This window comes from Papaver somniferum, chromosome 4 (genome assembly GCF_003573695.1).
Source record: "Papaver somniferum cultivar HN1 chromosome 4, ASM357369v1, whole genome shotgun sequence".
Lineage (NCBI taxonomy): Eukaryota > Viridiplantae > Streptophyta > Magnoliopsida > Ranunculales > Papaveraceae > Papaver > Papaver somniferum.
In genome coordinates this window covers 81433964-81459011 of record NC_039361.1, presented here as the reverse complement: position 1 = coordinate 81459011, position 25048 = coordinate 81433964, and the positions used below count along the sequence as shown (strand labels likewise).

The window sequence follows — 25048 nt, the reverse complement described above, 5'->3', positions numbered from 1 at the left end:
GGTGACACCAAAAGAATTAGGAACTACACAAAAAGACAAAAAAGGTCACCCAAACATAAAATGTAGCCATCCCTTATCTCCCATTTTTTAATGGCCAAACTACCCTTTATAATCGGTATATAACTTTACAATCGGGAAGCTAATCCACAATCGGGAGTCAATTTAGTTTATATAACTTCCGAATATAAAGTATCCCCAAAATAAAATCCTCTATCTTTTGAATTTTGATTATCTTATAATCGTTAGTTAATAAAGTTATTTTGTGCCCGATTAAAGTAGACCTTTGGCTAAAATGTTACCATAATCGGTAGTGAATTTAGGTTATTTAACTCCCAATATAAAGTAGCCCCAAAATGAGATTTTGCAAAAAATCTATATTTTTTGAATTTTGGTTGAACCTATAATCGGTAGTAAACGAAGGTATCCTGACTTACGATTATATAGTAGACCTCTTTACCGAAATCCTAGCATAATCGGTAGTCAAGATAGTTCATAACTACCGAACATAGAATAGCCCCAAAATGAGATTTTGCAAACATTCTCAATTTTTTGAATTTTTGTTGAGCCTATAATCGGTAATAAATGAAGTTATCCTGACTACCGATTATGTAGTGGCTCTCTTTGCAAATTGTAACGAGCCTCAAGCTCGTCAACGCTATTAGACCAGTCAGGAGACGACTAAGCCGCTATTGACCTGATTAATTAAAGACGGATGTTAATTAATAGAAATTAATCTAACAACGATCTAGTTACGAAATTAATATCACTAGACAGGTCTCGAAAAGTTATGCACAATAGACTACTCGAACATGTCATTCGGATACCGGAAGAAGAAGATATCATCAAAATAGTCGAAGAACAAAATAATCGTTTTCCCACTAAACCGCCTGGCTGCCCTTATCCATTTTTGGGCGCCTCAGTAATTTTCTTGGTCTTATCCCTAGACCGATTGTAAGGAAACTCATTTCTCTTTTCTCTTTTCTCTTTCTCTTTCCTTGTTCTTTCTTCTTCTTCTCTGTTCTTAATCTTCTCTTCTCTGTTTAATCCGACCTCAGAGATTTGAGTGTTTATTTGTACGAGAATTCTTGTAGATTTTTTATCCTTATCGGTTGAAGATGAAGGTGATGGTGCTGAGGTTGTTTAGTCACAGGAAGAAGCAGAAAAACGGTAAGTTATTTAGGGTTTCTGTTTTGATTGAATTTCTTTATGAAATTGAGTTTGTTTGGTGTTGTAAGGTTTAATTTTGGTTTCTTTAGGAAATTAAGATCAGGGTTCCCGAGTTTTAATTATTGATGAAGAAGGTGGGTTTAACAGTGATGAATCGAAGAAGAACTGATGTTGTTTCAAGCTTGTGTTTGTGATTGAAATTGGGTTTTGATTCAGGGCTTTGTAAAGAAGAAATAAGAATTTAGGGATTTGAAGAGGATCTAAGATTGGGGGTTTTCCCTGATTCGGAATCTACTATGAATTGGGTTGACATAGGAGAAGATTCAGTGAAGAATTGGTGTTGTTGGAATTGTAGTTATCATGGTTTGGTCTTTAGTGATAGGATTGTTAGTGTTAAATAGTGGATGTTACAGGTTATTGGTTGGTATCGGGAGGAAGATTGAATCGGTGTATTTGAACGATTATGTATGTGTGTTAGTTTGGAGATACTATGGCTTAGTAATGGAGCTAATTATGAACTTCCTAAGTTGGTAATGATGTTGCTGATGAAGCTCAAGTGACAGGTGAAGTTGAGTTAGTGGATTTGATTTATGAGATTGCTGACTTCAGGAGTTTGGTAATGAAACTGAGACTTAGGTGGTAGTGATATTGAATTAGTATGTGTTGGGATGGTGCAAGTATAATCTGGAGATGAAGTCAGTTAATGAAGATAAAGATGATGTTGAAGATACTTTGAGGATGTGTTTGTTCAGTTGAGCCTAACTGAGATGTTGACGGTTGGTACCTGTAGTTGTGAATTGATTTATAGGGCATGAACATGAATTAGATACTAGAGTTGTAAATGGTGCTTTGTAGCGGCAATAGAGGTGGAGATGAGTTTGGAACTAGAGTTGTTGAAGTTGCAAGAAAGGTATTGATGACGCTGTTATGAAGATAAGAGGTATGGATTGATATTGAGTTGGTAACACAAGTGAAGTTGTTGATGATGAACTGGTGAGAGCAATGGGGAGCCGATAGTGAGGTGTTGTGAACTGAGTTAATGATGGACTGTGGTAGCTGCAAATGAAGTTATAAGTTATAATGAAGGTGTTGGCTTGGGTAGCTAGTTTGGTTGGTTCTAAAAGAGATACATAAATATCAGTTTAGGAAGTGGATTGTGTATATGATTGTGTTGTTTGGAATGAAACTTATGAAGAGGCCTGAAGAGTATGTGGATGAGCTTTAGATGATGGGATTGATGATATAAAGATTGTTTGGTGTTAGAATTACAGTTAGAACAAATTGTATGATTGAAAATATATTAGATTTCTGTTGTATTTAAATTATAAAGTTTTGTTGGAATGAATAGATTGTATTTAAGCTAGGATTAGAGTCTCAGCTGTATGTGAACCTTAAGCATGTATGACTGGACTTATTCAGTCTGTTTTAGTTTTGTATAGCTGACTGAGTTGGATCGTTGACTGAGTTAACCCTTGAGTTGACCTGACCTTGACTAGACTTTGACCTAGACTTAGACATTGACTGTCAGGTTGACTTTGGACTGCCAGTTTGACCATTAGTGACTGTTAGTTGACTAGGATGACTCTATTTTCCTAAAATGATATTTTGGACTCCTTATGGTCCGAATTAGCCTTTGGAGTCTTCTACAAAGTTGTAGACATTCTTGAGACTTAGCTAATGGACTATAAAACCAACCTAATTGGATTGGTAAATTCTTAATTACGTTCAAGGTAGAGAATGAGATACCATAATGGGATTAGAACCATTAGATGGTTCACTAAACTTATAACTAGATTATTGTATGAGATTGATATGAGCCTTGTATGATCCTTTTGTTGATTCCTTAGAATGATTGTGTGACTAACAGTTAATCTTTATTAACAACGATCGAATCAAAGGTTGAGCCGGTGGATTGAGGATCTCAAGGTAGGCGAGGCTTGTCATCAAAAGAGGTGGGAATACTTTAACACTTTTACAACCATTGTTGTTGTTTATTTTATAAAAGTCCTTGTTTAACAAACTCATGCATTGCCTAATCCATGCATTGTTTATTTTAAATTTCGGAAGTACTGTTGATTCTTTTAATCTTTCCATTGCCTGGAAAGGAATTGTAATGCTTTGTTGGTCTTTATGATTGTCTTTGGGAAATGAGATTTCCAACTTTGGTATATCGGATACGCTCCTTCGTTATTTTACTTTTGTGCTTTATTTGGTGTGGAATTGGCATCAATATTACGGGTGTGTACATTCACCCACAGGATATATAGGTGGTACGACCATCAATATTACGGCGTGTAAATGTCGCCACAGAAAGTTATCAGGTGTGTAAATGTCACCGCAGAAACTAAAGAAGGAGTTTAGGTCCATATACATGATTGTTTATTTCAGTGGTTTGGTTGTCTTCTAATGTTTGTGAAAACATGTACTGTTTTCCAAATCATGCCAATGAATACTTGAAAGTTAAATGTTATTCCTATGGGGCACCCCTTTTAGGGGTGATGTGCTCATCCATTCCCACTTTCAGTTTCAGAGACAGATCAGAGTTGCGCAGCGGAAGCTTCGAGGAGTTGACTTCGTTAATTAGTTAACTTCTGCTATATTTATTATGTTTGCAAACCAAATGACTATTGTATATATAACATTTGAGAGAGTTCTTGTATATGTATATTTCTGAGCTGGGCTAGTTTTGGGTTAAGTTTTGTAGCAGATTTCTTAATTGAATGTTTAAGTAAATGATTTAGATTTTTAGTGCCTCTTATTTAGCTAATTTAATGGATTAGTCAGCTGATAGCTTAGGGGGCGCTACATTGTTGGTATCATAGCTCACTATTAGATCTTATATGGGCGAAAATAGGAATTGCCAGTGCCAGTTAACAGATGAAACTAGTTTAGAACTGGGTTGGGTTGTGAGATAAATTTTAATTACTAAAAACAATCAGGAACTAAAATATTTTTGAATTGAATTGTTTGATTGTTTTGTATAACATGCTGATTTGTTTATTTAGTGTGATGTGTATGTATGTTACTATATAAACTATGAAGTAAAAGTTGTAGGTTGAAACCAGTTACATTATAGTTTAGATATTTCAATAGAGAATTAGAGATTAGTTAGACTCAATTATTTAACATAGATAATGTAGCACTGGAGAATAGTTAGGTTTGTAATTCTGGTGTGTTTGTGTTGTCTTTGTTCGTAGGAAACCATCGTCGGGTCTTGCTAACCTGGACAGGCCAACTACAAGCATGGATTACCATTCATGTTAAGGAAGACTTGCTTCTATTAGTGAACTGATAAATCTTAAATTTTATTTAGAGGCTAATAGGATACCTTTTCTCATAATTAGAACCTTTTATCTATCGAACTAGATATAAAGTTAAGTGGTAAGAGTAGTTAAGACAATAGTTCGACCATTAGTGTTAATAATAATAAATGACAATAAGATCACTAATAATTATAATAAAAGTAATATCAACACTTATCTATTATTATTGTAATGAACTTTATCTAACTAAAAATCCTATTAGTAAGTATATAATGACAAAAGTAATAATTAGAATCAAGTAGGTAGGCAAAATTATTAGTAATTATCTACGGTTAGATTTTGTAAATTAAATAAAATTAGAAATACCTTCTTGTGTTTTGAAACCAGATAGTTAATGTAAAACTTGTTAGATTAGACCTAAGAACGTAGGGACATACAACGTAAAATAAAAAGACTAGAATTCCTAGTAATCTTATACCCAAAATTAACTTTAGTTTAATAACTGATTTAATTGATCATTAAAAAATTAAACAAACATACATGAGGAATTAGTAATAATATTTGGATGTTTAGTGCGACAATAGACTTGAAAGAAAACAAATTCGTAAATTAATAGGATACCTTACATTAAAGACTATCAGAATATATTACATTTTTATGCAGACCCAAATTGAAATAATATTAAGTTACCAACGCTAATATTTAATATGATATACTCGCTCCATTCCATTTTAGATGATGTTTTAGGGTTATTTTTTTGTTCCACAATACTTGAATGTTTTTCGTATTTTTCCATAAAACTTCCAATAACACCCTAACATTTTGTCTTGGAACTATAAGTTTATTTTTAAGTGCCCTAATAACAATTAATGTTTGAAGACTTTTCTTAAAGGTATAAATGGAAAATATCCATACCTCTCTTCATTTCTTAATCTGCGTGAAAACTCCAAAAACATCATCTAAAGTGGAACAGAGGGAGTATATAGTATAGAGACTCGATATGATTAGGTAAAATCAGTTATAGTCATACTTAGAAAATTAAGACTTAGTGTACCAATGGGACTATAAAAAAACTAATATCAATAATAATAAAGATACAGAAAATAGTAACACTATTGATAATAGTATTTCGATAATTTTGTTAATATCATATTTAAAGTAGATAATGTTCAGATAATTTATATATTATATAACAGTAAAGTTAAAATATCTGATAGATGTACGTTAAATCATATTTGGATTAATTATATAGATAAATATATAACAAACACGGAACTACGCCAAATTAATAAATTAATAAATACCAGATTATAAATTTTAGCGTATAGAACTTAGACATGCTTATCTGTTAGAATCAAATTACCATAATGAACTTAGAGACAATCCTTATGAAATAGAAAGGTTAGTCCATTGAACCTAGAGCTACAAATTATAGATCTTAGTTGCAGAAAACCAAATAGGCTTGTGCTTTTGTTCTTGTTATTCTGACTCATTTAAAATGAGTTGTTCTTTTCGCGCGTTTGTAAGTACGAGCAGTACTTGCACTTAGTCGAGAGATAGTGTTTCTTCATAAGGTGAGGAGTTCTGAAGACCAGAAGAACAGTTCGATTTTAGAGGACGAAAATGTTATAAGGTGAGGAGAATGTAACGAGCCTCAAGCTTGTCAACGCTATTAGACCAGTCAAGAGATGACTAAGCTGCTATTGACCCGATTAATTAAAGACGGATGTTGATTAATAAAAATTAATCTAACAACGATCTAGTTACGAAATTAATATCACTAGATAGGTCTAGAAAAGTTATGCGCAATAGACTACTCGAACATGTCATTCGGATACCGGACGAAGAAGATATCATCAGAATAGTCGAAGAACAAAATAATCGTTTTACCACTAAACCGTCTGGCTGCCCTTATCCATTTTTGGGCTCCTCGGTAAGTTTCTTGGTCTTATCCCTATAGACCGATCGTAAGGAAACTCATTTCTCTTTTCTCTTTCTCTTTCCTTATTCTTTCTTCTTCTTCCCTGTTCTTCATCTTCTCTTCTCTGTTTAATCCGATCTCAGAGATTTGAGAGTTTATTTGTACGAGAATTCTTGTAGATATTTTTATCCTTATCGGTTGAAGACGAAGGTGATGGTGCTGAGGTTGTTTAGTCACAAGAAGAAGCAGAAAATGGGTAAGCTATTTAGGGTTTCTGTTTTGATTGAATTTCTTTATGAAATTGAGTTTATTTGGTGTTGTGTTTCATGGGTTTGTTGTTAATTAGAGTAGGAAGAGTTGCATAAGGTTTAATTTTGGTTCTCTAGGAAATTAAGATTAGGGTTCCAGAGTTTGAATTATTGATGAAGAAGGTGGGTTTAGCAGTGATGAATCGAAGAAGAACTGATGTTGTTTCAAGATTGTGTTAGTGATTGAAATTGGTTTTTGATTCAGGGATTTGTAAAGAGGAAATAAGAATTTAAGGATTTGAAGAGGGTATAAGATTGGGGGTTTTCCCTGATTCGGAATCTACTATGAATTGGGTTGACATAGGAGAAGATTCCGTGAAGAATTGGTGTTGTTGGAATTGGAGTTATCATGGTTTGGTCTTTGGTGATAGGATTGTTAATGTTAAATAGTGGATGTTACAGGGAATTATTGGTTGGTATCTGGAGGAAGATTGAATCGGTGTATCTGAACGATTATATATGTGTGTTAGTTTGGAGATGCCATGGCTTAGTAATGGAGCTAATTATGAACTGCCTGAGTTGGTAATGATGTTGCTGATGAAGCTCAAGTGACAGGTGAAGTTGAGTTAGTGGATTTGATTTATGAGATTGCTGACTTGAGGAGTTTGGTAATGAAACTGAGACTTTGGTGGTAGTGATATTGAATTAGTATGTGTTGGGCTGGTGCAAGTATAATCTGGAGATGAAGTCAGTTAATGAATATAAAGATGATGTTGAAGATACTTTGAGGATGTGTTTGCTAAGTTGAGCCTAAATGATGTTGATGGTTGGTACCTGTAGTTGTAAATTGATAATAGGGTATGAAGATGAATTAGATACTAGAGTTGTAAATGGTGCTTTGCAGCGGAAGTAGAGGTGGAGATGAGTTTGGAACTGGAGTTGTTGAAGTTGCAAGAAAGGTATTGATGACGCTGTTATGAAGATAAGAGGTATGGCTGGATATTGAGTTGGTAACACAAGTGAAGTTGTTGATGCTGAACTGGTGAGAGCAATGGGGAGCCGAGAGTGAGGTGTTGTGAACTGAGTTAATGATGGACTGTGGTAGTTGCAAATGAAGTTATAAGTTACAATGAAGGTGTTGGCTTGGGCAGCTAGTTTGGTTGATGTTAAAATAGATATAGAAATCTCAGTTTGGGAAGTGGATTGTGTATATGATTGTGTTTATGAAACTTATGAAGATGCCTGAAGAGTATGATTGCAGTGAGAACAAATTGTATGATCGAAAATGTATTAGATTTCTGTTGTATTTAAATTATAAAGTTTTGTTAGAATGAATAGATTGAATTTAAGCTAGGATTAGAGTCTCAGCTGTATGTGAACCTTAAGCATGTCTGACTGGACTTATTCAGTCTGTTTTATTTTTGTATAGCTGACTCAGTGTCTGACTGAGTTGGATCATTGACTGAGTTAACCCTTGAGTTGACCTGACTTTGACTAGACTCTGACCTAGACTTAGACGTTGACTGTTAGGTTGACCTTGGACTGTCTTTTTGACCGTTAGTGACTGTTAGTTGACTAGGATGACTCTATTTTCCTAAATTGATATTTTGGACCCCTTATGTTCCGAATTATCCTTTGGATTCTTCTACAAAGTTGTAGACATTCTTGAGACTTAGCTAATGGACTATAGAACCAACCTAATTGATTGGTAAACTTTTAATTACGTTCAAGGTAGAGAATGAGATACCATAATGGGCTTAGAACCATTAGATGGTTCACTAAACTTATAACTAGATTATTGTATGAGATTGATATGAGCCTTGTATGATCCTTTTGTTGATTCCTTAGAGTGATTGTGTGATTCACAGTTAATCTTTATTAACAACGATCGAATCAAAGGTTGAACCGGTGGATTGAGGATCTCAAGGTAGGCGAGGCTTGTCATCAAAAGAGGTGGGAATACTTTAACTCTTTTGCAACCATTATTGTTGTTTCTTTTATAAAAGTCCTTGTTTAACAAACTCATGCATTTCCTGATAGCGTAATCTATGCATTGTTTATTTTAAATTCCGGAAGTATTGTGGATTCTTTTAATCTTTCCATTGCCTGGAAAGGAATTGTAATGGTTTGGTAGTCTTTATGATTTTCTTTGGGAAATGAGAATTTCCAACTTTGGTATATCGGATACGCTCCTTCATTATTTTACTTTTCTGCTTTATTCGATGTGGGATTGACATCAATATTACGGGTTTGCACATCCACCCACAGACTATATAGGTGGTACGGCCATCAATATTACGGCGTGTAAATGTCGCCACAGAAAGTTATCAGGTGTGTAAATATCACCGCAGAAACTAAAAAAGGAGTTTAGGTCCATATACATGATTGTTTATTTCAGTGGTTTGGTTGTCTTCTAATGTTTGTGAAAACATGTATTGTTTTCCAAATCATGCCAATGATTACTTGAAAATTAAATGTTATTCCTACGGGGCACCCCTTTTAGGGATGATGTACTCACCCATTCCCACTTTCAGCTTCAGAGACAGATCAGAGTTGCGCAGCGGAAGCTTCGAGGAGTTGACTTCGTTAATTAGTTAACTTCTGCTATATTTATTATGTTTGCAAACCAAATGACTATTGTATATGCATCATTTGAGAGAAGTTCTTGTATATGTATATTTCTGAGCGGGGCTAGTTTTGGGTTAAGTTTTGTAGCAAATTTCTTAATTGAATGTTTAAGTAAATGATTTAGATTTTTAGTGCCTCTTATTTATCTAATTTAATGGATTAGTCAGTTGATAGCTTAGGAGGCGCTATACAAATATCCTACCATAATCGGTAGTCGAGATAGTTCATATAACTACCGAATATAGAGTAGCCCCAAAATGAGATTTTGCCAAAATCATCTATTTTTGAATTTTGGTTGAGCCTATAATCGGTAGTAAATGAGGTAAAATCCTGAATTCCGATTGTACAATGGCTCTCTTTGCAAATAGTCAACCATATTCGGTAGTCAAAATAGTTCATATAACTACCGAATACAGAGTAGCTCCAAAATGAGATTTTACAAAAATTATTTTTTTTTTTGAATTTTGGTTGAGCCTATAATAGGTAGTAAATGAATCTATCATTAACTTTCGGCTAATAGTAGCCCCAAATATGCATTTAGCACAAATTTCATATCAATCGGTAGTATCTTTACGTTACTTAACTCCTGATTTAGTATTAATAATCGGGCACAAAATAACTTCCGATTATTGAAGGGCATTAACGTATACTACTATCCTTTTGGACATCCCTTAACCTTGTCTATGGGTTGGGAATAAAAAAGTCGCCCCTAATTCTTTTGGGGTCGCCCCTAAAAATGCCAGGTAACTTAGTTCTGGGTCGTGATTTTATGATAGATAGTATCCGCTCCCACAGTGGGGAAGGCCGACCGAAGAAAAAAAGGAACACTGCTGCAATTGGACTGTAAAAGAAATTTTATGTCTAAAGTGAAAGTATCACTTTTCCTGAAACGGAGGGAGTACACCGTTTTGCAATGGAAAATTAGTTGATGCATAAACCAAAATATGGCTACATAATGTGTTATGCTTCCTTTGTGGTGGCTTGCATAATGGATATGAAATCAATTTTTGAAAATTGTGCCTAAAATGATAAATACCTCTGAATTTTTTGTAAAAACTTTGAATTTGATATTGTTCTTTGTATTCATTGTGTAGATCTCTTTAAAATCTTTCCAACGAGATAAAGTTTATAAAATTCCAAGGCACAGATTTTTAGATATGTTATACTCTAGTTTGCTTGACGATTATACCCCTGAATAAATATGATACATACTACAATTTGACTCTTATACCCATTTACCTTTCCTTTTTGGTTTATTTACAAAAATGTCTAATACATATTGCTCTTCGTGTTTGGTTTATTTATGAAAATGTCTAATACATATTTCCCTTCCTCTTTGGTTTATACACAAAGTCACCATATATAGAGTCCTCCATCGCTTTGCTCGATCGGCCTAAATATCTGCTAGCCACGTGGAGAGCATAATAAGGAAGGGTTTTAAATGCTCCTAAGACTTTATTTTTGATATATAATTAATTTTTATGTTTCATATTTTACTGAGATAATACCTTTTTTTTCCTAGTTTTGGTCTTTGGTTCCTATATATTAGTAAAGTTCATTAAACATCAACAAAAATCAAGGTGTAACATTGGTTAGAGGCTACTCATGTGACGTAGGAGGTAATAGGCTTGAAACTTCACGATTTCATTTATGAAAAAATCCATTCGACAATCGTAGTCAAATAAGGTTGACTAACTAACGATTCACAGAAGCGAGTCGAATCAATTTTGTGAAAAATGAACCGAATCGTGAATCGCACGATTGTAAAGACTCGAGAATACATACCCGACGATGCACGTGATATCCCTCGCTTTATCATAGTTCATTTCATGAGGCTTAAAATGGTTCGAATTAGATTTAGAGGAGACCGATGTGACTCAACAATGTGTCAAAATAAGATTCGATCACGATGCTCGTTGGAGGAAGCCATTAATCACTAGATTCGATCAACTCCCGAATCAATAATGCTAACATCTATGGTCATTCTAGTACGATAATAAAGTTATTATGTGACGGTACTAGTGACCTGAGTTTGAAATTCGCTAACACCAAATTCTTAACCAAAAAAACAAAAACAAAAAACATTTATGGTCATTTAATATTCAACCCAGTACGCCCAATGATTGGACGCAAAAAAAAAAAGATTCACTTTTGTTCCCAACCATTAGACCATTACATAAAAACATTCTTGACGACTCCACTATTAGGCACAACGTGCCAAACTATTAGGTACATTTGGTGATTCAAGCTGACATGACTTCAACTTGAAAGTTGAACTTGGTGATCCATAGAGGTTAGCCTAATTGTTGATAATCTTATTCCATGATAAAGTTAGACCATAATATATGGTTATGAAAGGAGAATTAATTGTAGTATGTTTTTAACCCAAGAGAACAAAGAGAGACGTTTGTCTATTATTATGGAAGTCCATGGGCCTACTTAACCTCAAAAACTGGTTTACAAGTTTATGGTCGCTCAAGGCTTATAAACTGCAGGATCTTAAACTTCTCATACTATGTGAGACTAATAATCTCAACGTGCCCCCTCACGTGTGGTCTCATTGGGTCTAACACGTGGACAATGAATCTGGTGGCACAGAGCAATGTAGTCAATATCAGATTTCGATAAATATCGACCGAGGACCGAGACACTATATTGCGATGAATATCGGTGAAATATTGGAAAATATCGTCGAATATCGATGAAATATCGGCATCTCGGATAAACACCGAAACATATATTATCAGCGGTATCTCTGCCATCTCGGCCGAGATTAAATACATTGGCACAGAATAAAGCTGCAGTCGAACAACTCGTCATAAATTACCTGTTCTGATACCATATTGAATTCCATGGGCTTAACTAATCTCGAAAACCGTCTTGCAAGGTTAGAGTTTCTTAAAGCTTATAAACTGCGGGATCTTGGACTTCCCATACTATGTGGGACTAATAATCTCAATACGCCCCGTCACGTGTAGCCTCGTTTCAAACATGTTAAGATTAACATTCCTCTTTTAGATGCCATTAAGCATATTCCTCTTTATGTTAAGTTCTTGGAAGAAATGTGCATTGTGAAGCATAATTTGTATGTGCAAAAGAGAGCTTTCCTTGCTGATCAAGTAAGCTCCATTACTAATCAAAGAATGCCTCTTAAATATAAGGATCTTGGTTGTCCTACTATTGATTGCACTATAGGTGTTAGAGCACTGCTCGGTCGAACTCGCAAGCGTTGTTATCTCAAGCTTGTTTGTCAAGTTTAGGTGTCAAAACTATAAGTCCTGATTTCTAGTCTACTTATAGCTATGTCTCGGATTAGGATAGAATGTGTAGTTGAGCTTTAGATTTCACGACGTTCATCGATTGAAGACGAAGATCTACTGAGGGAGCTTGGAGGAACTTCATCAACAGAAGGTATATGGAGACTTGAACTCATCTATCACTCATAAGTCTATTATATTCTATCTCCTATTGAGACTATGTCGTATAGCTATATATACTTTACATAATACACATTTGATATTTCTAGCTGAGTTTAACTCGCTTATATCTTTCTCGAAATATGTGTTGGAAATATTTTTGCTTTAACTACGTTCATCATTATACTTGACGAGTTTAGTTGAAAACAATTTATTTGTTGGAAACTAAATAATGAGTCAAAAGATGATCATGTGAAGATCGTCTTGTAACATCTTACATGATTTGTGTGAGACAATCATTTGTTGTAGACTCGGAATGTTTCGTGTTGATCATTCGATCACTTGAAAATTACTTATAAGATAATAGTTTGTGTGAGACAACTATTGTCGTCTTCTAAGGATGTTTCAATGATTGAAATGGGAGTTTAGAACAAATAACCATTGTCTAGATATAACCAAGTATGCAACCCGTATGTGAACAGTTTTAACTGTTAAACTCCGGGAACCAAGTTTGCGTACCTGTTTGCAAACTGTTTCACCTGAGTTCGTTCTGGAACGACATTATGCGTACCCGTTTGCGAACTGTCGGAAAAGATCAAAGTATGGAACTCTAGTTTGCGTACCCGTTTGCAAACTGAGTTGGTTTAAGTTCTAAAATTAACTATGATTCGATAATCATACAAATACATTTATAAATTAAGGAATGCAATCTTTGCAAACCGTGGCTAAAATGTTCATGAACTGATTCTTTGGTTCAATCCGATTTTGCTTCAATTGTGTCTTATATACTTCTGTGAGAATATAAATAATTGAAAAACTCTATGAGTAACACAATTATATTCATTTGATTATCATTTGATCTAGAAGTGTTAGATGAATGTGGTTAATACAAAAGTGTTCACATGGCTAACTTCATTTAACTGTTGTTGAGCCAACTCAATATACACGTTTAGGTACGATTAACCATATCTAAATGAAGGTATATTTCATTTGTGTGTAACAAGCTAAGACCATCTAACAGTGGGGAGATATTTCTTTTGTTTTAAGCAAACTTAGCTTGAATCTTAAATTAAGTTTTCATCTAACGCTGAATATTGATTGCTTTGTTTCAAAGCTATCAAACCTTGATTTGAAGACTATACAAGGGAGAAGTGGTGTGATTTGTAGATAGTGGTAAAAGTGGTTCGATTCTCAGACTTGTGAAGGATATTAATTAGACTTAAATTCTAATATTAAAATAGAAAACTCACTAAAAATTATAGCAAACTCAATCAAAGTTGATATCAATATTAAAAGAATAAGGCTAAGATTCCACTATTTTCCAAGTTTAAGGTGATTTAATCCTATCTTTGTATTCATGCAATTTTCTTGTTCAATTTGATTCTTACTATTGCAACAAGTAGATTTTCAAAAGCAATAATTGTAAATACCAAGTATGAAGCATCAAGAGTCTATAAACTAAGCATACTCCATCAAAATAGATCACAATCACTCAAATAAAAATCATATTCAATAATAGTCCAAGGAAAATAATCATAATAATATTGCAATAAATTAAATTAAATAGATTGTACCGCTTTTTGTTGGAAAAATAGCTTCCTCTATCGCCTCAGCAATGGGGTTTAGCTCCTCATATCAAAAACAAGTTCAAAATAATAAATCATGGCTCAAAAGGTGGTTTTATTGAAGAGAATATATAAAACAACATATCTGCAATGGTGTATAGATGTTACAAAAGTCACCGTTACAGTTGGTGTTGCAATACTGAAGATATACGTTACTAATCAACTGTTACAGGATCAGAAATTTAAGACCCTAGAATACGACTGTCCTTGTTCTTCAGCTGTTAAACAACGACACTGTTCTGCGACTGTTTCTCGTGCGTCAATGTTCTTCGCGTTCTTCCTCTTCAGCAGCAGCAACAGCAGAAACAGAGTTTGATAAAACTCTGATTTCTTCTTCGCTGGCTCTCCTTAGGTCCCCAAACTCTCGACACCCCTTCTATATGACCCAAACAATCTATTTATATAAAAAAATACTGATAAAATCTCTCCCAAATCTTCCAAAATCTCTTTCCTTCTCTTCACGGCAAAGTTGCGGCAGTTTCTTGTTTTAAAATTTCTACGCGTTTCTGAGCTTTCATTTTTTATTCTAAACTCTTCCTTAGATAGATACAAATCTTTGAAGGTTTAAATCACTTTAATCTCTCTAAATTCCCTAAAACAGGTCACACACGTGTCTTTCCATATTTTCTGTTGTGATAAAAATCCGTCGATTGAGCCCAGTCTAATCGATTTCAACACCCATATCAGATTCCTAGACCTATAAGGAGTCTATCCTATGAAAATCAGAGGTTTAATCGACCTCAAACTCCTTCAAATCAAGAACCCTAAATCTGCCAGAACTGTATCTACTTTCTCGCCTTTTGAATTTAAAATGTAGAAGATGGTCGCCCCCTATCCAGAGTAGGGGTGCGATTAGCAGCTGCCTAGAAATGGGATGCCCCTTAGTAATTATGTTACCTCTTATCCAAAGTGAGGGTCCGAATAGCAAATGTCCTCCCATGAACGCAAAAAACACTTTTCGAGCCAATTTCGCCGCAAAATCTTATTTTTCCAAAAACACCTATAAAGACATAAAAAGCCAAAATAAATACAAAATCGAGCACTAACAATATATACAATTGAGATTATATCAGACACAAAAATGTGTCTATCAAGAAGGCAACTGGAAAACCTAATCCCCACACCTCTTGTGTGATACTAATTGCGACTAGAGTCAATTCTCCTTTAACCTAGGTTTTTCCTAAAACCATTATAGGTTAACGACTTAAAGACTTCATTGGGATTTTGAAGCCAGACCCAACTATTTTCTCTGTAGTTACGTGTTCTGATCTTACTTGTTCTATCGTATTTAGTGTTATCTTCTCTAAGATTTGCTTGATATTTATCTGTAATAGGTAAGATATAAAAAGTAATCACAAAGCTCTTCGTGTCATTCTTTGTGATTCCACAATAACTTTTTCTACTACCATATAGTTAAGTTAGTGTAAGGTGGTTGATATTTATAGGATATTATTCAGGAATATAAGACCGGATTATCAATTGGTTCCTGTTCACCTTGATTTACCAAAAGACGAGACAAAAACTTCATAGGTATTTATGTGGGAGACAGATTTATCTATCAGAATAGACTTTCTATGGGAGACAGATTTGGTTATCAAGTCTTCGATTTTGGGTCGTAGCAACTCTTAGTTGTGGGTGAGATCAGATAAGGGAATCAAGTGCGTAGAGTCCTGCTGGGATTCAGAGGCATAAGGAACGCGACTGTACCTTAATCAGTGTGAGATTGGTTAGGGATCACCTACATTCCAGTCCGAAGTTAACTTGTAGTAGTCTAGAGTCTGTATCGGCTTAATACAGTGTGGTGTTCAAATTTGGACTAGGTCCCGGGGTTTTTCTGCATTTGCGGTTTCCTCGCAACAAAACTTCTGGTGTCTGTATTATTTCTTTTCTGCATTATATTTGTTTATATAATTGAAATATCACAGATTGTGCGTAGTTCAATCAATTGGTAAATCCGACCTTTGGTTCTTGATTGAAATTGATTGATACTTGAACACTGGTTTTTGTACCGTTCAAGTTATTTCTCATATCAATCGGGCTCACAGATTTCTATCTGTTCGATTGAAGATTGTGTTGAGAAACTGAGATATAACTCTTGTATGTTTTTCCTTGATTGAGTCTAACTGCATACTTGATTCTCTTGGAATTATATTGGGTTTAGTCCATACAGATTGGCGAACGAAATATTGGTTGTGGTTGTTAGACCCCCTCTTTTTCAATAGGAGAACACAAGATTGAACATGCTTTGTTATATTTAGGTGCTAGTGTGAATCTTTTGCCATATTTTGTGTATGAACAATTAGGAATTGGTAACTTGAAACCCACTAGTGTTACACTCCAATTGGAAACTAGGTCCATTAAAATTCCTAGAGGGAGTGATAGAAGATGTTCTTGTACAGGTTGTAAGCTCTCTTTGTCCTGTAGATTTCATAATTTTAGATACACAACCTGTTGCAGACCCTAGTGGAAATATTCTTATTATTTTAGGATGTCCGTTTTTAGCAACCGTTAACGTAATTATAAAATGCATGAATGTGTCAATGTACCCGACATGGTAAGGGAGTGCCCATATCCTATATGTGTATTTCCTTAATAATAATAGTAGTATTTAGTATAGTTAGGAGTGTTAATTAGTAGTGAGTTGTATTGGACGGTTGAGATGTAACCACCTGGTTAGTTACTGGTCGTTGGATGGTAAGGGAAGAAATGCCTATCTTTATAAGGCCAGAGTTTGCAATGAAAATCTTATCGTTAATATTAATCCAAATAGAACTTTGTTCTACATGTTGTGTTCTTTTGAACTCATAGAGGATTGATTCTCACGAATCAAGAGAGGTTTATCCTCAATCTATCCACCCAACCTTGTCATTGTACTTAAGTACATTACAACTGGTATCAAATTCGTTTCGATCCATGGGGAGGATTTTGTATTTAGTTAGGGAGAAATTTCAACTCTATAACCATTTACTTGATCTGAAGAGAAGATATCAAGATTTACTTAACGATATACCTTCACCGAGTAGAAATTATCATATTTCGCAAACAGAATATCTGATCAACTTCTCCAAGCTTAGGTGCAAATCCATTTACATACCACCATTAGAAGAACAATTCGTTCCGGGAGTTGTGAATACAGAAGCTACGAAGAAGGAGGAGGTTTTTATTGACGAATTGGTACATGAATTCCGAACAAAAATAAAATAGAAATGAAATCCTAACTCACTGTCGCAGACATCGTCGATTGCATTTAGCGTATGCAATAAGCCTTTAAACCCCTAGGTGTACCTAGTGGCGGAGTGTTGTCTCCAGAGGGCTTACCAGAGGTATACCCACAAAACCTCTATACTCCAGACCCTAGCTATCTATACAGAACCTTGGAAGGCACCAAAGAATATCCTTGGTTTGCATACTTATTGACTACAGGAGGAAGTACCCTGATACGAAATTCCAATTGCCGTACATGTGTTCGCACTCAAGCATACTAAAGTTCATATGAAGTGAAGTTCATATGAAGTGACAGAGCTCTACTCAGATAGTCGCACTATGGACATCAATATTCGGAGTCAAAACTAATCACATGGAGAGATCAAGAAGATGGATATAGAAAAACATAGATGGTTTTGATGTTTACTAGGTGAACGGTGTTTCTCATATCTGTCTGAAGGCCTCCGCCAAAATGAACCTATCCTAATGGACTGAGATACTAGTCTGACTAATATCAACACACTGGCATATACAAGGGAACCAGTGATTGATAATCCTAACTCTAGGTCAACACAACTGGCATATACAAGGGTTATAGTGGTCGACTTTATTGAATTTATTCCAGTTGGTTTGATGGTCTGGTCTCAGTTTCTCTTTTTTTTTTTCTTTTTTGTATCTCAATCACTCTAATTCACCCTAGCATTGGTAACAACTTGAATCGTGAGCCCCACCTAATCACTTAGAGAAACAGAGTTTAAAAACAAAACAAAATAAAAACAGAATTGAAAAGGACTCAACGAGATATGGTGAAACTATCATGTTATTTCTAACACCTGAGCTCTGTGCTTTTATGAATAGACTCTTTAGATGTTTCCATCTAGTCAGATTGGTTCCTCAACTCCTACAACCAAAATGCTTTCATCCACTTAGATTGGTTAGTGCCATCCTTAATAGGGATAAATTTCTAGGCTCTGGAGTGTATTTATTGCATCGAAAAGGTAACAAAAAGTTCTACCCCACCCCCAAACTTAAATCTAACATTGTCCTCAATGTTTCTAATTAAAGAACAGTACCAAAAATAAAAGTAACATGAGGAAATAGTAAAGAGAGAAGTCGGAAAGATAGTACCTGAGTGAAGAGTAACCAAAAACCTACAAAAATATTATACAACATACAAAATCGCCTCGATGGTCAATCAAGGTAAACAGGGTCCTCCAGAGGGACCTCCTCAACATCACCTGTAGGAAAAGGCTCTAAAAAGGGCTTCAATCACTGACCCTTAACCTTCGAAGAACTACTACCATATGGTGTCTCAATCTCAACAGCGTCATGAGGAAAAACAGTACGGACCACAAAAAGACCGGTCCACCGAGAGCGCAACTTCCCGGGGAATAGATGCAAACGAGTGTCATACATAAGAACTTTTTGACCTGGAGAAAATGACTTTCGTAAAATATTCCTATCATGCACAAGTTTCATTTTGTTCTTATACTCCTTAGCACTATCGTATGCATCTCTACGAATCTCGTCCAACTCATTGATATGGAGCTTTCTTTGAGCTCTTGCCTTGTCAAGTGAAAAGTTTAAGTTTTTAATATCCCAATAAGCTCGATGCTCTAACTCAACAGGCAGGTGACATGCCTTGCCAAACACTAAACGATAAGGTGACATTCCAATGGGTGTCTTAAACGCAGTACGGTAAGCCCATAAGGCATCAGTAAGCCTCGACGACCAGTCTTTCCTGTTTGGATTAACTGTTTTCTCTAGAATACGTTTAATTTCCCTATTGGAAACCTCTACCTGACCACTAGTCTGAGGGTGATATGGGATTGTTACTTTACGGGTAATAGCGTATTGTTTCATTAAAAGAGAAAATGGTCTATTAGAAAAGTGTGAACCTCCATCACTAATTATAGCTCGCGGCGTACCAAAACGTGTAAGTATATTCTCTTTCAAAATCTGGACTACGACCCTGTGGTCATTCGTTTTACACGGAACCGCCTCAACCCACTTAGGCACATAGTCTACAATGACAAGTATGTAAAGATGACCAAACGAAATAGGAAATGGACCCATAAAATCAATGCCCCACACATCAAAGACCTCAATCACTAAAAAAGGGTTCAAAGGCATCATATTTCTACGGGAAATGGTTCCTAACTTCTGGCAACGCTCACAAGAAACACAATGACTATGGGAATCTTTAAACAACGAAGGCCAGTAAAATCCACACTGCAAAATCTTAGCAGCAGTCTTCTTAGCACTAAAATGACCCCCACATGCATGTTCATGACAAAAGGAGATAATACTAGACTGGTCACTCTCATATACACATCTCCTAATAATCTGGTCCGGACAATACTTAAACAGATAAGGATCATCCCAAAAGAAATGCTTAACCTCGGCTAAAAACCTAGAACGATCTTGTTTACCCCAATGTTGAGGGGTTTGACCAGTAACAAGATAATTCACTGTATTTGCATACCAAGGTGATTGGGAAACAGAAAACAATTGTTCATCAGGAAAATTTTCCCTTATAGGAAGGGAATTATTAGGGGAACTAACAACTAGCCTAGACAAGTGGTCTGCTACTACATTTTCTGCACCCTTTTTGTCTCTAATGTCTGGAAAATTCCTGTAACAATAGGATCCATCTAATCAATCTAGGTTTGGTATCCTTCTTAGATAAAAGGTATTTCAAAGCAGCATGATCTGTATAGATTATGATCTTAGAACCTAAATAGGACCTAAACTTATCCAAGGCAAACACGATGGCTAAAAGTTCCTTCTCGGTAGTTGTGTAGTTCATTTGGGCATCATTCAGATTTTGCTAGCATAATAAATCACATGAAGTAATTTGTTTTCTCGTTGCCTAAAAACGCCTATAGCATAATCTGAAGAATCACACATAATCTCAAAGGGTAGGTTCCAGTTAGGTGCCTGGACTATCGGGGCAGTAGTGAGTAAAGTTTTAAGCTTCTCAAAAGCCTCTAAACAAGCATCATCAAAGACAAACTTAACATCTTTTGCAATTGCAAAGAGGTCTAGAAATCAAGCTAAAATCCTTAATGAATCGACGGTAAAAACCTGCATGCCCTAGGAATGACCTAATATCTTTTACGGTTTTTGGGACCTGTAAAGTCTTAATAAGGTCAACTTTGGCTTTGTCTACCTCTATACCCTTTGAAGAACGATGTGCCCTAACAATTCCTGATTTAACCATGAAATGGCATTTTTCCCAATTAAGCACTAAATTTTTTTCCTTACACCTAGTCAACACTAATGTCAAATGATGCAAGCACTCATCGAAAGATGAACCAAACACTGAAAAATCATCCATAAAGACCTCTAAGAACCGTTCTACCATATCAGAAAATATGCTCATCATACAACGCTGAAAAGTTGCAGGGGCATTACATAGCCCGAAAGGCATGCGTCTATACGCAAAGGTACCAAAGGGACAGGTAAAAGTGGTTTTCTCTTGGTCTTCTGGGGCAATAACGATCTGATTATAACCGGAGTAGCCATCTAAGAAGCAATAGTGACTATGTCCAGCTAATCGCTCTAGCATTTGGTGGAAGGGGGAAAAGGGGAAATGATCCTTCCTTGACCTTGTTCAATTTCCTATAGTCAATACACACACGCCATCCCGTGGTCACTCGGGTTGGGATTAATTCATTATTATCATTCTGGACTACAGTGATACCTGATTTCTTGGGGACAACCTGAACAGGGCTGACCCACTTACTGTCTGAAATTGGGTAAATAATACCCGCATCTAACAACTTAAGCACCTCTTTTCGAACTACCTCTTTCATGTTAGGGTTCAGTCGACGTTGCATCTCCCTAGAAGGTTTGGAGTCTTCCTCTAAATGAATCTGATGCATACACACAGTAGGACTTATACCCTTAATGTCTGCTATAGTCCACCCTAAAGCTTCCTTATTGTCTTGAAGTACATTTACTAGCCTACTTTCCTGATCACTATCCAAATCGGAAGCTACAATCACAGGTAAAGTCTCAGATGGGCCTAAAAACATACTTTAGAGTATCGGGTAGTGGTTTAAGGTCCAACTTTGGGGGCTCTTCTAAAGAAGGAATTAGGGTAGTCTCAGAAACTGGTAACGGTTCGAACCTAGCTTTCCATCTATCAGTGTCTAACACGGGGGTAGAATCTAATAGAGCATTCACCTGTTCAATAGTGCTATCGTCGTCAAAATCTAAACCAAAATGGGATAGACAACTTTCTAATGGGTCTTCAGACAAATGTTTGGTAATGACTCCTGAACTAAGGCTTCTATCATGTTCACCTCTCAAACATGTGTCATCTAGCTCATGAGGTTGCTTACTGACATTAAAAATGTTCATCTCCATAGTCATATTACCAAAAGATAAACTCATCACACCATTTCGACAGTTAATGATCGCATTAGACGTAGCTAAAAATGGGCGACCTAAAATCACAGGTATCTGGTTCTCTGGGTCAGGGACAGGTTGGGTATCTAGGACCACGAAATCCACTGGATAAATAAACTTGTCGACCTCAATAAGAACATCCTCGATAACACCTCGAGGGATTTTAACAGACCTATCAGCTAACTGCAGTGTCATCTGAGTAGGTTTCATTTCACCAAGTTCTAGCTGTAAGTATACATGGAATGGCAGTAAGTTCACACTGGCTCCTAAGTCAAGTAAAGTTTTTTCTACCCGGAAGTTACCTATTGTGCAAGCAATGGTAGGAGAACCTGGGTCTTTGTACTTTTGAGTTGTGGTGTTATGAATGATTGAACTTACGTGACTAGCTAAAAAGGATTTCTTATGGACGCTAAGTTTTCGCTTTCGCGTACACATATCCTTAAGGAACTTGGCATAAGCAGGATTTTGCCTAATTGCATCTAATAAGGGAAGGTTTATGGTAACTTTCTTAAAAACCTCCACTATGTCATTAAAGTTCGATTCCTTCTTTGTTGGTACTAATAGCTGAGGAAATGGGGCTCTAGGCATAAAATCAGACTTTTCAGGAACCGAATTCCCATCATCAGAAACTTTATCAGTCTCTTCAGCTACTGGTCCTGAGAGGTGAGATCCTGAGGGGTGAACTACAGTATGTTCACTATCGGGCATGGTTACCTTATTGTCTACAACTCTACCACTCCTAAGGGTTCTAACAACATTCAATTTATTCGATGGTTTTACACCTAATTCATGAACTCCTCTAGGGTTGGGTTGTGTTTGACTAAGAAACTTACCTTTTTCTCTCAAAGAATCACTTATCAGACCAACCTGGGTTTTTAACTCGGAAGTAGCCTGACTATTTTCTTGCCCTATCCTATTACTAGCTTGTAGACTCTGTTCTACGGATAACTGAAATTTTGCAGTTTGCTGAGTTAACAAGGCGAGAGATTCCTCTAAACTTAGGATTTTCTTATCTGAATGATTCTGAAACGGAGCTAATCCTGAAGGATTCTTAGTATAGCCAAAACCTGGGGGAGCATTAGAATTACTAAACTGACCTTGACTTTGGCCCTTAGACCACGAAAGGTTCGGATGGTTTCTCCAACCAGGATTATAGGTTTCTGAATATGGGTCAATCTTTTGACGGTTATCAAATCTAGTGTTATTATAAAAAAGCATTGGCTTGCTCTTCAATATTCTGTCCTTCCCAAAAAGGATCCACTCTACCACTAGTCTGGCCCACTTCTAAGGCTTCTAACCTTTTTGCTATAGCAGCAATTTTGGCATCTGATTCATAGCCTCCTTCTACCCTATTAACGTTTCCTCTACTTAAAAGAATTGTTTTCTGGGGTGCCCTACTATTTTCCCATTGCTGGGTTTTTTCGGCGATTTCATTAAAAAATTCCATCGCCGCATCAACAGTTTGGTTTTCAAATCCACCAGTGCATAGAGACTCAACCATGGTCGTTGTGGAATAATCTAAACCCTCATAAAGGATCTGAACTAACCTAACCTTTTCTAAACCATGATGAGGACACTGGGATAATAAATCATTGAATCTTTCCAAATACCTATATAAAGATTCTCCCTCTTTTTGTGAAAATGTGCATATTTGCGTCCTAATAGACGATGTTTTGTGCCTAGGGAAAAACTTATTGAAAAAGGCAGATGTAAGTTGTTCATATGTCTCAATTGACTCGGAGTCCAAACTATACATCCACGACTTGGCCTTATCTTTCAGGGAAAATGGGAATAACCTAAGTTTCAAAGCATCATCATCTAAGCCTCTAATTCTTAGAGTACTACAAATTTCCTCAAAATCCCTAACATGGTAATAAGGGTTTTCATTTTCTTTCCCTAAAAAGATTGGGAGCATCTGTAAGGTCCCAGGTTTCAGTTCATAGGGTGCCTCTGTTTCAGCTAACTTAATACACGAAGGACGAGTAGTCCTAGTTGGATTCAACAAAGCTTTCAAAGTTGCCATTTTTGGCGCTATCGGAGCAACAGGGATTCTCTCCTCAGTCAAAGGACGTTCAAAAACAGACTCTTCAAAAGTCGGACTTTCTAGATTAAGGTAATCGAGACGCTTCGAACTACTAGGTTTCTCTTTAACATATCTACCTAGTGCGTCTCTTTTACGTCAGGCATACAATAGAATTTTCTAAATTTGAAGGGTAAGAAAACACAGATCAAGGGCGACTCAACCAAATCAAACCTATTGATTTCTAGCAAACAAAAAGCATGATGGCTCCACTTAGATTGTTTCTAGACCAGCTTATAATCCTTCATACGGGAATTCGTTACAATTTAAGCAAACCCCTCTGGAATCAATCCGAGTTAACGTAAGTTGAATAGAGGCGAGGGAATCTCGGTGGAGCTTTGATACCCAAGGCCTCACCGGTATTACAAGGCGGCGCAGTCACGCGTTCAACTTACAGAAACCGTCAAGAACTTCGAAGTATGCTTAAAAGAGTAACCAATATTTTTCGAATGACTTTCCTGTTAAGCTCGTTACCCTATCTGTCTCGTTCTATTCAAAATTTTAGGCTTAGGTTCGCGTAGGTTACGTGTTCCTAAAGCGGGCAAGAAGAGAACGGTGATGAAATCCGAACCTTTATCTTGTATGGCCAGGCCTTTCCCTTTACTAGAAAAATTAATGTCCGTATTCAGTCCTCAACATATATGCATACGAAGGAGTCCAGTAACTCGCTGACAGAGGATTCGCGAGTGTTTAGAATCTTACCTCCCGTTCCAGACGGGGGATGAATCGGTTGTAGTCAACTCGGGCCACTGACTCCGATGTCTAGTGTACGAACCCAAGGTGCAGAGACAATATCGTAATTGTCCTCCTTCTCTGCAAACAGTTTATATTTAAAGTACCCTTCCGTAGGGTAATAAAAAAAATAATGTCCCAAAGTCCAAAAGTCCAAAAAAAAAAAAAAAGTAAAGGAAAATTACAAAAATAATAAACCCTAATACAGTTTTTTTTTCTAAAAGAAAATAAACAAACCCTAAACTAAAATTGTCTAAAATAAAATTGTCTTCTTTTCTGTTCTTTTGCTTTAATCTTTAGCTCCAAGTCTTTATGAAATCACCAAACTCTTTGGCTCAATTTTCTTTA

The 25048-nt window shown here is 36.0% G+C and overlaps 1 long non-coding RNA gene and 1 pseudogene across 1 annotated transcript; both read left to right on the top strand.

Annotated features, from left to right (window-relative positions):
- Positions 1-975: 975 nt before the first annotated feature.
- LOC113276021 lies at positions 976-2603 on the top strand. The gene is made up of 2 exons (XR_003323865.1): positions 976-1167; positions 1257-2603. It is a non-coding gene; the product is annotated as an uncharacterized LOC113276021 (long non-coding RNA).
- A 20844-nt stretch (positions 2604-23447) lies between these two features.
- Positions 23448-23547, top strand: LOC113276721 (annotated as a pseudogene).
- The last annotated feature ends 1501 nt before the right edge of the window (positions 23548-25048 follow it).